General features: G+C 42.3%; 1 protein-coding gene across 1 annotated transcript in view; it reads left to right on the forward strand.

Moving 5' to 3' along the window:
• Positions 1-11,138: 11,138 nt before the first annotated feature.
• CHD1 (chromodomain helicase DNA binding protein 1) overlaps positions 11,139-12,595 on the forward strand; it is an 81,951-nt gene continuing 80,494 nt past the window's right edge. The window contains exon 1 of the mRNA XM_081054291.1: positions 11,139-11,694. The gene's annotated coding sequence lies outside the window, so the exon portion shown is untranslated. The remainder of the gene's footprint in view (positions 11,695-12,595) is intronic.

Raw genomic sequence — 12,595 nt, forward strand, 5'->3', positions numbered from 1 at the left:
CCAGAAAATTTTTGTCAGATTTTTTACTGTGGGAATCTAGTTGAGTTCCTGGAGATAAATCTCACAGTATTGTGAGGCTCTCCCTTTGAGTGGGTATCCTGAAGTTTTTAACTGAGTTGTCTGCATTGGGCCTCCAGCAATTCATCAATTACAGTTCAGATTTTCCTGCCTTGGACTGGTTCGCACAGTGGTTTCTGCTCGTCTTTGCTCAGGTAAACTATGAGTCCCTGTATTTATTTGCCTGTCTATCCAATCTTGGGGACAGAGGTTTGTCCTGTGTCCTCCCCTCTCTTATGCACCTAAGAAGAGTTGTTGATTTTTAGTCCGTTAGAACGGAGTGGCAATTTGTAAACTCCTTACACAAGGAACCGGAAAAAAAAATTAATTCTGTCACTTCATCACCTCCAAAGACTATATTACTCAACCTCATTTCACGCCCTCACTAACACCGGACCTTGTAAGCACTGATAACTGACCTACCTGTGAAGTGTTAATTTTGAACATCCTATTCAGTCCTCCCTCTTCTAGCTGTCCAGTTCTCTTTAGCTGGGCAATAAGTTTTCAGCCTCTTAGAGACCTCCAGTCCACTGAGCACCCCGCACACTACTTTTTATTATAGCAAAATCCAAACCTTCTTAAACTCAATTATTTGGTTCTTTGGGCAGACACTCAAGCAACTTATTAAAGAAATAATACAATTAGGTGACTGATTTCTCTTTAAAGTCATGACCAGAGACAGCAAATGAGCACTGAAGCCAACCTGGCAATCCTACTATGCTTCCCTAGGAAGTTCATCTTTACATTTTCTGAGGTAAAAATGCCCCCCTTTACTTCTTTTGTTATCTCAGACTCCTTCACTCTACCCATTTTCAGCTGAGGATCCTACTCCATCAGTCACGATGAATACAGAAACTATTAGGGAGGATTTACTTCATTTTCCTTCCAACAAGTATTCAAACCTCTCTGCATCTATACTCAACCTTCTTAGCCTTCTTTTCTGTTAAAATCGAAAGACTATTATTTTTCCAATCATGGGCAATTCTAACTCTTGATACCTATATTTTCTCTTCTTCTCAATACCTTGCTTCTTCAGTTATTCCATTTGTCTACTACACAACATCAGATTTCACTCTCTGCTTATTATTCATGCCAGTCCACCAACAAACATTAGTATTTTCTACTTAAAACAAAAATCCTTCTTTGACTTCCTCCGTCCACCACCACACACCTCTCTAACCTTTTCACAGCAAAGCAAGGCTTACACACACACACACATTTACCTATCCAAATACAATTTTTATAAGAAAATCATACTGAATATTTATAATAAACAGTATCCCCTCTCAACTGTACCTTCAACATTTCTAGCTTTTTTATTTTTATCTCCACATTCCACATACCCGTAATACGCTTATATTCCTATTCATTAACATATTTAGATTCTAATATATGGTAAATAAGGACATCAACTCAAATGTTGTGACTTTTACATCCCAAATTTATTTTGATTCCATCTTCTCCACATCTCCGAAGCTACTCCTGTCATCCTAACAGCCATTATACACCGTGTTTCCCCCAAAATAAGACCTAGCCGGACAATCAGCTCTAATGCGTCTTTTGGGGCAAAAATTGGTCTTATATTATGTTAGATAAGACCCAGTCTTATATTGTTGTCAAATAAGACCAGGTCTTATATTAATTTTTGCTCCAAAAGACGCATTAGAGCTGATTGTCCAGCTAGGTCTTATTTTTGGGGAAACACGGTAATAGAATAGCTTCCTAAATGGAGAGCTAGGAAGTGGAGAACCACATTGACTCGTACTACTACTATCAATTGTAGCACCTAGAACAATGTTGTAGAAAGTAAATCAGGTTTAGCTATTTTTTTTTTTCGTGGAATGACATTCAATGGTATCCTCTTGTATTTGGAATTAAACCCCATCTACTTTCCATAGCCCACAAGGCTCTGGATCGAAGAAAGTTCCTTGACTGTCTCTTCAATCTAATATCTACTCAACTTCTCACCCACTATGCTTCAGCTATACTAGCCCTCAGTTCATCACCTGTAACAAACCCTTTCTTACCTCAGGGTCTTTGCACTTGTTCTCTTTCCTGTTTTCCCCATTGTTCTTTCTACAATAGGCTCCACCTCATTTTTCTAGTTACAGCTCAAAGAAGCTTTCTCTGAACACCTTACTGCTCTATTCACTGCTCTTTACCCTCTCTGGTATTACCCTATCTTTCCTTTACAGAATCCATCCCAATTTGTAACCTTATTTCCTTATTCATTTCTCTTCTCCCTCCCCCAAACTAGTTGTTTCTCAATTCCAAGTGAGAAAAACCTTTGTCCATCTTAACACTGTTTTTCATGTATTATATGCCTGAGAAGAGGCATATAAAGAACATCTAAGCAATACTTGAATTAATTCTGCAATCTGTGGACTAAATATAAATTTAACTAGCTCAACTAGAGTATATATTGTACCCAACTGGAGTGGGATAGTAAATAATAGGCCCTTGAAATCTCATAAGGGATGAGATAATTGAGCCACGTCCTAGTCAGCTTTGGAAAATCTGGCTGCACCCAATTTGGATTTCTTTTTACAGACTCCTCCTCGGGGCCATTCCTGACAAGGGACACTAAGGTTCTTCATTTGTGGCAAGGGTGCCCACTTCTGGCTGGTGCAGATTCTTTTGCATTCAAGAACGGGAAGTGCTTGAGGGGTTAAGATAGTCTGTGGTCTGAGTCTACTTTGGGGTTTTATGGCACGCTCTACTGTGGAGGATTGCCTGCCACAGTAGGCAGGCATTTTCATTTAGGGAGATTCCTTTTGTGTTTAGCTAATGCTTAAGACCTTAGTGGGTCAGGTTTCTCCTTAAGTTGTCAATTCTTCTGGACTTCTGTTTCTTAGCAACAGCTGGGACTCTGTCTACCCTCATTGTTCTCTGCTTTAGCTTCAAAGCAAACACCAGAAATAGGGGGCATGGCAGCTTGCAGTATGCCAGTTAGTAATAGTGGTGCATTCCAATCCTAGTGGCTATTGGGAGACAATGTGAAGGATCATCACACTTTTGTGAGGCCTGGAAGGGGATGGGCAGTGGAAAATGTTTTGGAGGTAGTTGAGGAATTGGAGTTCCTTTGTATCATTTACTCCTCCTTGAGAATCCTATTCCTATTACTGAAATTTCACTTTGTGGTATTCAATGTAAAAAGTTGTTAGAAACAAGGGTGCCAAAAAAGAAATTATGTTGCTATTCAAGTAACTCTCCGAGTAATTTCTTGATCTGGTTATATATTCTCAGACTAAAGGCAAACTGGCTTCCAATAATTGTCAAATCGCCAAATTTGCTCCAACCTACTTTCATCAGGCAACTTTGTATAGAATTTCTCTTTCCTAATGTACTTTCCAAACTCCACATACAGTAAAACCAATGCATTTGACGTGTTTTTTTTTTTATATTTGGCTACCATGTTCTCTAATGCCCTACCTCAGGAATTATACAGTCTAAGACACTATTGGCGAAAGCCTTAGTGAAAGATTTTCTATTGCATAGCACAAGGTAACAAGTTCCCGCCTTAAGGCAGGGAAGTCTTTATTACCTGCTACCCACTGCTTTGACTCGGCCAGTTTGTTTCTCTAAGACTTGTTATTCACAACCACATTCCTAGGCAAACTGAAGCAGGACCCTTCCAGTTGCAAATGGCTAAAATCCACATAAGTCAGCTTAAACAAACATGAAATTTTATTGTAAAGGTAAATTATGATAAATAATTCAAAAATAGGGAGCAGACTGTACCTTCTCAGGGGACTGAGATCAGGAACTGGAAAGCTATTAGGAGCCAAGACAACTATTATATCTGTGTTTGACATGTCAGAACTGCTGCATGAAAGCACCAACTCTGGAGTCAGACTGCTTGGGTTTTACTTTAGCTTCAGCACTTATTTTAGTCAAGCTTCTCAGTTTCCTTACCTGTCAATTAGGGATAATAGTACCAACTTCAGAGAGTTGTAACATTTAGAATACAGAGTGACACAGTAAGTAATCTGAGATTATTCTTGTTCTGCAACATAACTCTCATTCTCCACGTGCTGCTCTCAAACAAGGTTGCCCTGATCTAACTTTGCATGTTTCCCAGAACAGATCAGCTCTCTGATAATCCTTCTCAATTCCAAATCTAAATTCTCAGGACGATCGGATGGATCCAGATCGGGTTCCGTAGTTCATCTTAGCTAAAGCCACAAGCGTGAAGTCACCTAATAACATATATAGCTGATATGGCCCACCCTTGAATGTAATATTTCTGTAGTGGGAGTTCATGAATCAAAGCTAAAATTTAAAAAAAATAAAAGATTTTTGTGTACTTTTCTCAACTCACTGATCCTCCTGTTCTTCCATAGTCACAAAGCCCCAATATATGTGACTTGCCCAATGTTAATATAGCTAATAATGGATAAAGCGGTGGTTTATCCAAAACTAGGTCTGACACCAAATCCAAAATTTATTTTCACTAAATAATGCCTTAGAGTTGTTTATATTTATTGAGAACGTATTGAGTAACTGTTGAGATGACTTCAAAGAGTCCAAAATTAGGTTTCCTGGTTTTTTCCCTAATTTCCAATTTTTAAAAATTGGGGTAAAGCATATGTAAAGTTCACAAAATTTAAATGTTCAGCTCAATGAAGTTTTTCATATGTATACACTTATATAACAACCACCCAGATCAAGATATAGACTATTTCCAACCTAAGGCTCCCTTATTCCCCTTCTAAGTCAATACCCATGCCTGGAGAAGTTAACCACTATCCTGACTTCTATCGCCATGATTAGTTTTGTTTGTTCTTGAATTTCATATAAATGGAATTATACAATATGAATTCTTTTGTGTCTTTTTCACTCAACACAATGCCTATGAATTCCATCCATGTTATTGTGTGTAGCAGTTTACTCTCCCCTATTGCTGGGTAGTAAGTATTCCATTTTATGAATATGCTTCACTTTGCTCCAGTTTGAGGCCATAATGAATCAAACTGCTATGAACATTCATGTAAAAGACATTTAGGAGACACTTGCATTCATTTCTCTTGGATATACACTCAGGAGAGAAATTGCTAAATTATCAGATAGGTATAAATCCAGCTGTAATGGATACCGCCTATAAATTTTCCAAAGTGGCTGTAACCAATTTATACCCACATCAACAATAGTTTTAGATGCACTATAATTTCTCTCTCTCTCTCTCTCTCTCTCTCTCTCTCTCTATATATATATATATATATATATATATATATATATATATATATACATACATATATATACATATATATACATATATATACATATATATATACACATATATATTTTAAGCAAGGAAAATAACATAGTCTATTGTGATAGTCACATTTCTTAGATCTGCAAATGTATTGGCTCTTTTGTTGCTGGTTTTAAGCAAGGCTGAGTTTACGCTAAGTTGTTAGGTAGAATAGATCTTCACTCATTAGCACCCTTATCAAACCACACCCCCGACCTGGTAAGATTTCACTAAAAAATACTACCTAGATTTTGCCATCTTTGATAGTAGGGTTTCTCTCAACAATGGCACTATTGTCATTTTGGGTCACATAATTTGTTGTGGTGGACTGTCCAATGCATTGTAGTATCTTTAGCAGTATCCCTGATCTCTACCCACTGTATATCAGCAGCACCCCTCCCCTTCACTGTGACAACCAAAAATAACTCCAGAGTTTGTCAAAGGTTTCTCGTGGAGGAAAATCTTCCTCGGTCCCATTATAACAATAACCACTATTTTCAAAATGAGTGGCCTTACCTCTCCACATTTCTTCTAACCTGCTATAGTCAATGCAGTGTTAATACAATGATTTCCATAGTTTTTGAGTACTAATGGCACACTAGAATCACCTTTTAAAAAGGGAAGCTTATAAAGAACGCATATGCCAAGACTTCACCTCAGAACAATGGAATGGAATCTCTTGAGGTAGCACTTGAGCATTTTTAATGTAAAGCTCCTCAGGTAATTCTAAATGTTGGCACAGCTAAGAACCACTTTAGCATATTACTCTTCCCAGGAATATATGCTTTAAAATAGATGTTTACCAATGACTTTTTAAACATTAGTAGAGCACGAGACAGATATCTGTGGGAAGTACAAGGCTCAAAGACACACTCAATCACACCAATTCAGTGACCACCTATAGCCGTAACTATAAACAGTGGCATCTCACTCCCAAATCAGGCTTTTAAAACATTCACATATTTTCTTGTTTGAATGATTAATATATTGATCCTTTCAGCTAATTCTTATAGCTAACTCTTCTCTAAATGCCCTTCTCTCAAAACGGCATTTCCTTTTTTTTTTTTAATTAGTTTCTGGTATACAAAATAACGTAATAGTTAAGACGTTTACACCCCTCACAAAGTGATAACTCATCTCCCCATTTTTGCAACACTAAGGTTTTCATCTAAATAAATAAAAATCCACAACCCTCCCCAAGCAAATTCATATTCCCTCTCAAGTCAAAGTCAAACCATCTGAAAGAGAAATTTAGAGTGAGTCCATTTCTTCATTTATCACATTCCACTCCAATCTAGCTTCTGGACCTATTATTCCAACAAAACAGGTCTGGCTATGGTGACCGATGACCAGCATGTTACTAAATCCAGTGGATATTATTTAGGCCTTATTTCACGTGACTTCTCAACAGCAATAGGACACTACTCATCACTCCTTCCTTGAAGCACTTATGCCTTTGCCCTCCATTGTACAACACCCTTCTGAAATCTGCAACTCCTTATCCTGTTCATCATCCTGTACCTAGCCGAAATTAATTGGAAGTTCTTTACTACAAAATCCTAGGCTGTCTCCCAAGTCTACTTCATGTATATGGGAGACCTCATGTAATTTCTCCCTATACACTTTACGATTTTAATTTCATTTTAGATCACCCTTCTCAGCTCCAGACTTCTACCCAAAAGCCTTTTGGATGATTCAAAGGCATCAGAAATAAGCCCTAAATTTATGTTACACCTACCCATCTTCAAACTTATTACCACTCAAGTGGATGTCATCGCCATTAAGCTCCATTTCATCCCACTGTGTGGAGCTTCCCTCCTTGTCCTAACTCTGAATCCAATTACATTAACAAATCCTGTGATTTCCTTCCTTATCTACTCTCTCCACTTCTGTAGCACTACCCTGGTCCATCATGTTATTTCTAATCTTTTAGCCTTTTAAGTTAGACCAGCCTCTAATCTTTTCTGGAATTTACAGCTACAGTAAAACCTTCAATTTGCAAATTCCATCATTACCACCCAGTATTCAATCCTTCAAGGGTTTCCACTTGTTCTAAAGAACCTACTTCTTTCCCTTGCCTTTGGTCCCTGAATAGCCTAGCCCTTGTGCAACTTCATTTCCCTCAGTTTAGTCTGTTTCAGTAGTACTGTTTCCTGTAGTCCCTACAGATATGGTGACAATGTAACTTATCATCCAAATTAGGGCACTTCTGAAAGTAAAAAAGGCCTATCTTGGTAAACTGGGATGCAAACTGACATCATCTCTCTGGCCCCAGAAATTTTGCCTATGCTGTTTATTTTACCTGGAAAGCTCCTCATTTCCATTTTGACTAATTTATACAAATTTTTCAATTCTTAAACCATGTCACTTCCTCTGGGGAGACTCTTCTGACTAGGGCTCTCCCTTATGTATTCTCACAGTACTACAAGCTTCTTCATACCATTTTTTCTGTTATGATTTTGCAGTGTGATTGTTTCCTGCACTAGACTTTGGCTATTGAAAGCACCTGTTTTTGCTCTATTATAATCCTTTCTCCTCAGCCCCAGCAGAATGTTTGGTATGCAATTTATTGAATGAATGTTAATATACTGCACTGGGTACACACAGTCTGCACTCAAGAAACTCACAGCGTAGTATGAAATCAAATGCTTTATTATAATACGATGACATGCTGCACTTACAGAATATACAATTTAATGTCCTAAAAGGGAGGTAAAAAAGCTGTGTGACGTTTCACAGGGTGTCAGTACAACTGTGTCAGGGCATCAAATGGTTCTTGACAATTTACTTAAACAAACCTACAAGAGATTGATTCATAAGATAACATCCATTTAAAATGAGAGAGATACCTTGCCAATAACCTGAAGAAATATGTGGCTAGAGAGTCAAGTGTCTGCTAAGAATGGGAGGAGATGCTGGGGTCAAACTGTGAAAAGACTAACTAATTAAAATATTATGTATGCAAATATATGTGGTATATTTAAATATATGCATTTAAAGCTGGGAAGTAATTTCAGAAGATTTCAAATCTGAAGGAAGCCCACAGGGTGAGCTGGAGAGGAAGATGTACAGAAAATAAGGCCTAAATAAACAAGGTAGTGGGGATTAAGAATAAAAGCTGAAGAAAATATACGTGGACAGCAAATAAAGGATGTGGGGGAGAAGAAATGATACAGCATCAATGCACCAATTTGGTATTTTGAGGTTAGCTACTTTTTTGTTTTACTCTGTGTGCACACTTAATTTTGTAAGTAGAGAAACTAGAACCTTTGTATCCACTTAATGCCTAGTAGATTGTATATATAGTTGCCTTTTAGTATCATCTGTAAGAACTTTCCATTTGAAATTTAACTTGTGATTCAAGAATTTACTAGTAAAAATCCCAACACAGTGGCTATAAACAAGGTAGATGAACTGTTGATGGATATCAGAACAACCTAGAAATTTTTTCCAAACACTACCTAGAACCTAGACATTCTGCATAGAAGAGGGGAGGAATGGGAGTGTCAGGCATGTGTATGTAGTTAGGAAAAAACTTCCTAGGTGACTGACTCCTGCCCCCTGCCTAATACGGAGAACCATTGTTTCTCCTATAAATTTTATTAAGAAAATAGAAAATGTACAGTAAATTTTCACTAAAGTTATTTGGGATTTATGGGTTCTAGTTGTAGAGGACTTTGTAAATGTAAGTATCGTATTTGGGAAGCTCTTCCTCTGTTTGGCAATGAGGACATGATGGGAGATGATGTCGTCATAGGTTCAGATTCCAGGGTATTTTAATACTATTTTGATCGTTTTAGCAATTTCTCATAAGCAAATTCTTTAAGCAACATAATTATGGAATTAATATCCTATGTTGGCATCCAAACATTAACAGAGAAGCAGAGTTATCATTATCTTTGTTACAAATCTTACAATTATGGATACGCGGATCTCAATCTATCTCCACCTAAGGGGATCCATTGGTAACTAGGCCTAGTAGAATCAAGAACCCACAAAGTGGGTCCTAGATTTTGTGCAAGTAATATTCTTTTCAAAGAATACGAAATTTCCCAAATTGGAAATCAGATAATAATAAAGACCGCCTGATTGATGTTAATTCTCAGGGATTTTTTACAAGTCATGTGTTGAAATTACCAACTGTTTTTCTACTGTGTAGTCCTAATAGGTTGACAAAAAGACAGCTTATTCAAACAAAATGAAACTGAGAATTTAACTGCAGATAACAAATGTTAAAAAAACAAAAAAACAAAAATTGTCCCAGTTTTTCACTTACCTTGTATTTCTCCACATTCTCAACAGTTATTCTAAAATTCTGTGGAGTCATAAAGTATATTAGGATTTTACCAGATATATAAATCTCCAAGTGTATCACATATGTAGCATATCACATTCAAATGGCGAATCAGTAGTTTAAAAAGGTTTGACACGTATTTTCAGAAAGCATAGACTATATCCATAAAGTAATAAAAATGTAGTATAAATACACTTGAAGGTTTAATCTAATATTTCTGATTACAAGCCTTTATCTCCCATGGTTACTGCTTTTCTGGGGTTTATTTTTTTACTGATCACTCTAATAATCCAAGAAAGAAACCAGTAGGAGACACAGGGAGTTCTGTGTCTTTGAACTAAGCTCTGAACTAAACTGTTTTAAACAGCTGGTAGACTAAAACTTGAATGTTTCCCACACGTTGAAAATCATTCTTTTGGGAATGCAATTACCACTAACTCATCGGACTTGAACGGTGGATCGTTACACCAAATCGAATAACTGAAGAATGGGATTAGAAGGTTTCAAAAATTATTAACGTTGAGTGATTGAAGATTGACCAGTGGATCAGAAAAATAGTGACGTGTAACATATTTTTTTTATTTACAACGATGCTTTCAAAAAGTGAAGGAGGACACCATCCATCATGCCGGAAACTATGATAGTGTTTCCTTCCACACTTCTGAAAGTTGTATCTGAGGCCTGCAGTTAGTTATGAAAGAAACCGTCAACTAAATTGCAGCACGTTAAACTGAGACAGTTGCTAACTTCCCTCGAATGACTTTCTTGCTGCGATTCTGCACCACACCCTCGACCTCGCCCTCCAGGGAGGGAACCTAGAAAGGTTGTAAAAGTGTTGTCGTTGTTGTTGCTGTTCTTTCCCCTGCACCCGGCTTGGGCGACCCGCAAATGAACTAAAAGTGGCACAGGACGTCAACAACTTGTTCTCTATTTTCTCTCCTTCTCGGGTGCCCCGCCCACAAAGGGGACTAGACCCCCAGGAAGCATCGGTCTCAGGTCGTTTAAGCGTAGGAGGCGGCGGGAGGGGACCACAGTTGCCAAACAGTTGGCTTCCCCGGCTGTCTGGTGTGACGCGGCAGCCCCCTCCCCGCCGCTTAGGATACGCGATCAGGCGCAGCCGAGGCCTGGACGACTGGACCCCACGCACGAGCTGGCCCTCTCGGCGTATCCACTGCGCCCCGTCTGCGGTTCCCCGAACCTCATCACAGTCTTCAGCATTTCCCTACCCCCCTGCTTCCCCGGTTTCTTCTCAGTCTTTCCGCCGCGACATCCTTGCGCAACCGTCCCGAGTTACAGTAGCGTCCGTACCCGCACGGAGCGAGCCTGTAGCTCCCACTTCCCGGAACTCAACTCAGAGCCACTAAGGGAGGGCACCCAAGAAAGGATCAGCGGCCCACGGCCGTGGCCAGAGTCCGACGGCCTCTGCGCGGTCGGCGTGCGCGCCCCCATCAAGGCGCGTGCGCGCACTCGCTCCGTCAGCACCAATCGCTTTCTTCCTACGCCCCACGACTCCACAACGTAGCCCCACCCACCGCCCGCGCGCCAGCACGAAGTGTTCGGCGTGCTCGCGCTCGCTCGCTCGCTCGCCCGTCTCGCGCAGAGTAGGGAAGGGGAGTGAGCAGAGGCGCTTACGTCGCGCGGGAGGCGGAGGCGACTGCGTCCTCGGTGGCGGTGGCGGCGGCGGAGGCGGAGGCGGAGGTGGCTACGACGGAGACGGTTGCGCTCGCTCTCTCAGCGTCATGGCGGCTGCCGGGAGCCGATAAACGGCGAGAGCGGGAGCGCGCGCGTGGCCGCGGCGACAACGACGGCTAATTACTTGTCGCTATTGCTGCTCTAGCCGTTGGTGCTTCAATAATGAATTGATTGTTGGATCCGCTCCGCAGGGGATCGCGCGTTGGTGCCGCGGGCCGGGGCTTCCCCTTCCCCTCCGCGTCTTTCCCCTTTCCCCTCCCCTTCACGGACTCCTGCTTACCCCGAGACGCCGGGAGCCCGAGGACTCACTCGGCGGCGGCGACCGCGGACCCGGGCGCGGGGGAGGCCGCTGAGCCTAGTCGGCTCCCTCCGCCCCGCCAAGCCCGCACGGCAGCGGGTAAGAAAGAGGCGGCAGGAGGGTCAGGATGTGGCGGGGAGGACGGGAGCCGGCCGGGCGGAGGGCGGCGGCGGCGCGGTGTCCGGGCGGCGGCCCAGCGCCGGGCGCCGGGCGCAGGCCGGGGCGGCTCTGCGAGGGCGGGTGGCGGCGGACGGGCTCGGCGTAGGGGGCGTGTGAGTGGTGAGCGCAGGCCGGCGCCGCGGAGCGCATCCTCCCGCGGGACAGGCGGGCAGCTGGGCGGGCGCCCCGGGGCCTCGGCGTGGGGCTGGCGGGCCCGTGAGGGGGAGAGCAGCGAGGCGCGAGCAGCGTGCGTTTGGCTGGTGCGTGGGTCCCGCCGCGACACGGGCTCCCTGCACGTGGGGAGGGGAGGGGGAGGGGTCGACGGCCCGGGCGAGCCTGGGAGGGCGCGGGGCGGGTCTGCGGGAAGTTTGAGGCGGGAAGAGACTCCGGGACGGGGATGGAGGCCCTGGGGGGCGGGGGCGGGGGGGGCGTTCGGCTGGGAGGCTGATAGGAGCCGAAGAGCGGAGGGATGGGGGGAGGAAGGTTTCCCACCTCCTGTCGCGTACCGCTTCGAAAACTTAGCAGAAGCAAAGCAATTGTTAAAAGACGGGGGCCTAGAGGATTGAAGAGGGTTAACGACTTGGGGGAGAGTCATTGTTGAGACGCTTGAAAGGCCGGAGAGAGCTGCGTGCGCTTGGAGCTTCAGGACTTCTGGTTCCGAGAAGGGTCTCAGAGGAGGACTCATTCGGAGAAGAAAGATGAGGGGAGGAAAGGAAGTTACAATATACAGAGAAAGCCATTTTGAGGGACGAAAGGAAGGTGAGAGTAAAGAACGAAAAGAAGAGGGAACTTTCTCAAAAGAGAGACTTTTCAGGAAAGGCAGTTTGGTAGAGCAACTAGA

This window comes from Rhinolophus hipposideros (assembly GCF_964194185.1).
Source record: "Rhinolophus hipposideros genome assembly, chromosome: 7".
Lineage (NCBI taxonomy): Eukaryota > Metazoa > Chordata > Mammalia > Chiroptera > Rhinolophidae > Rhinolophus > Rhinolophus hipposideros.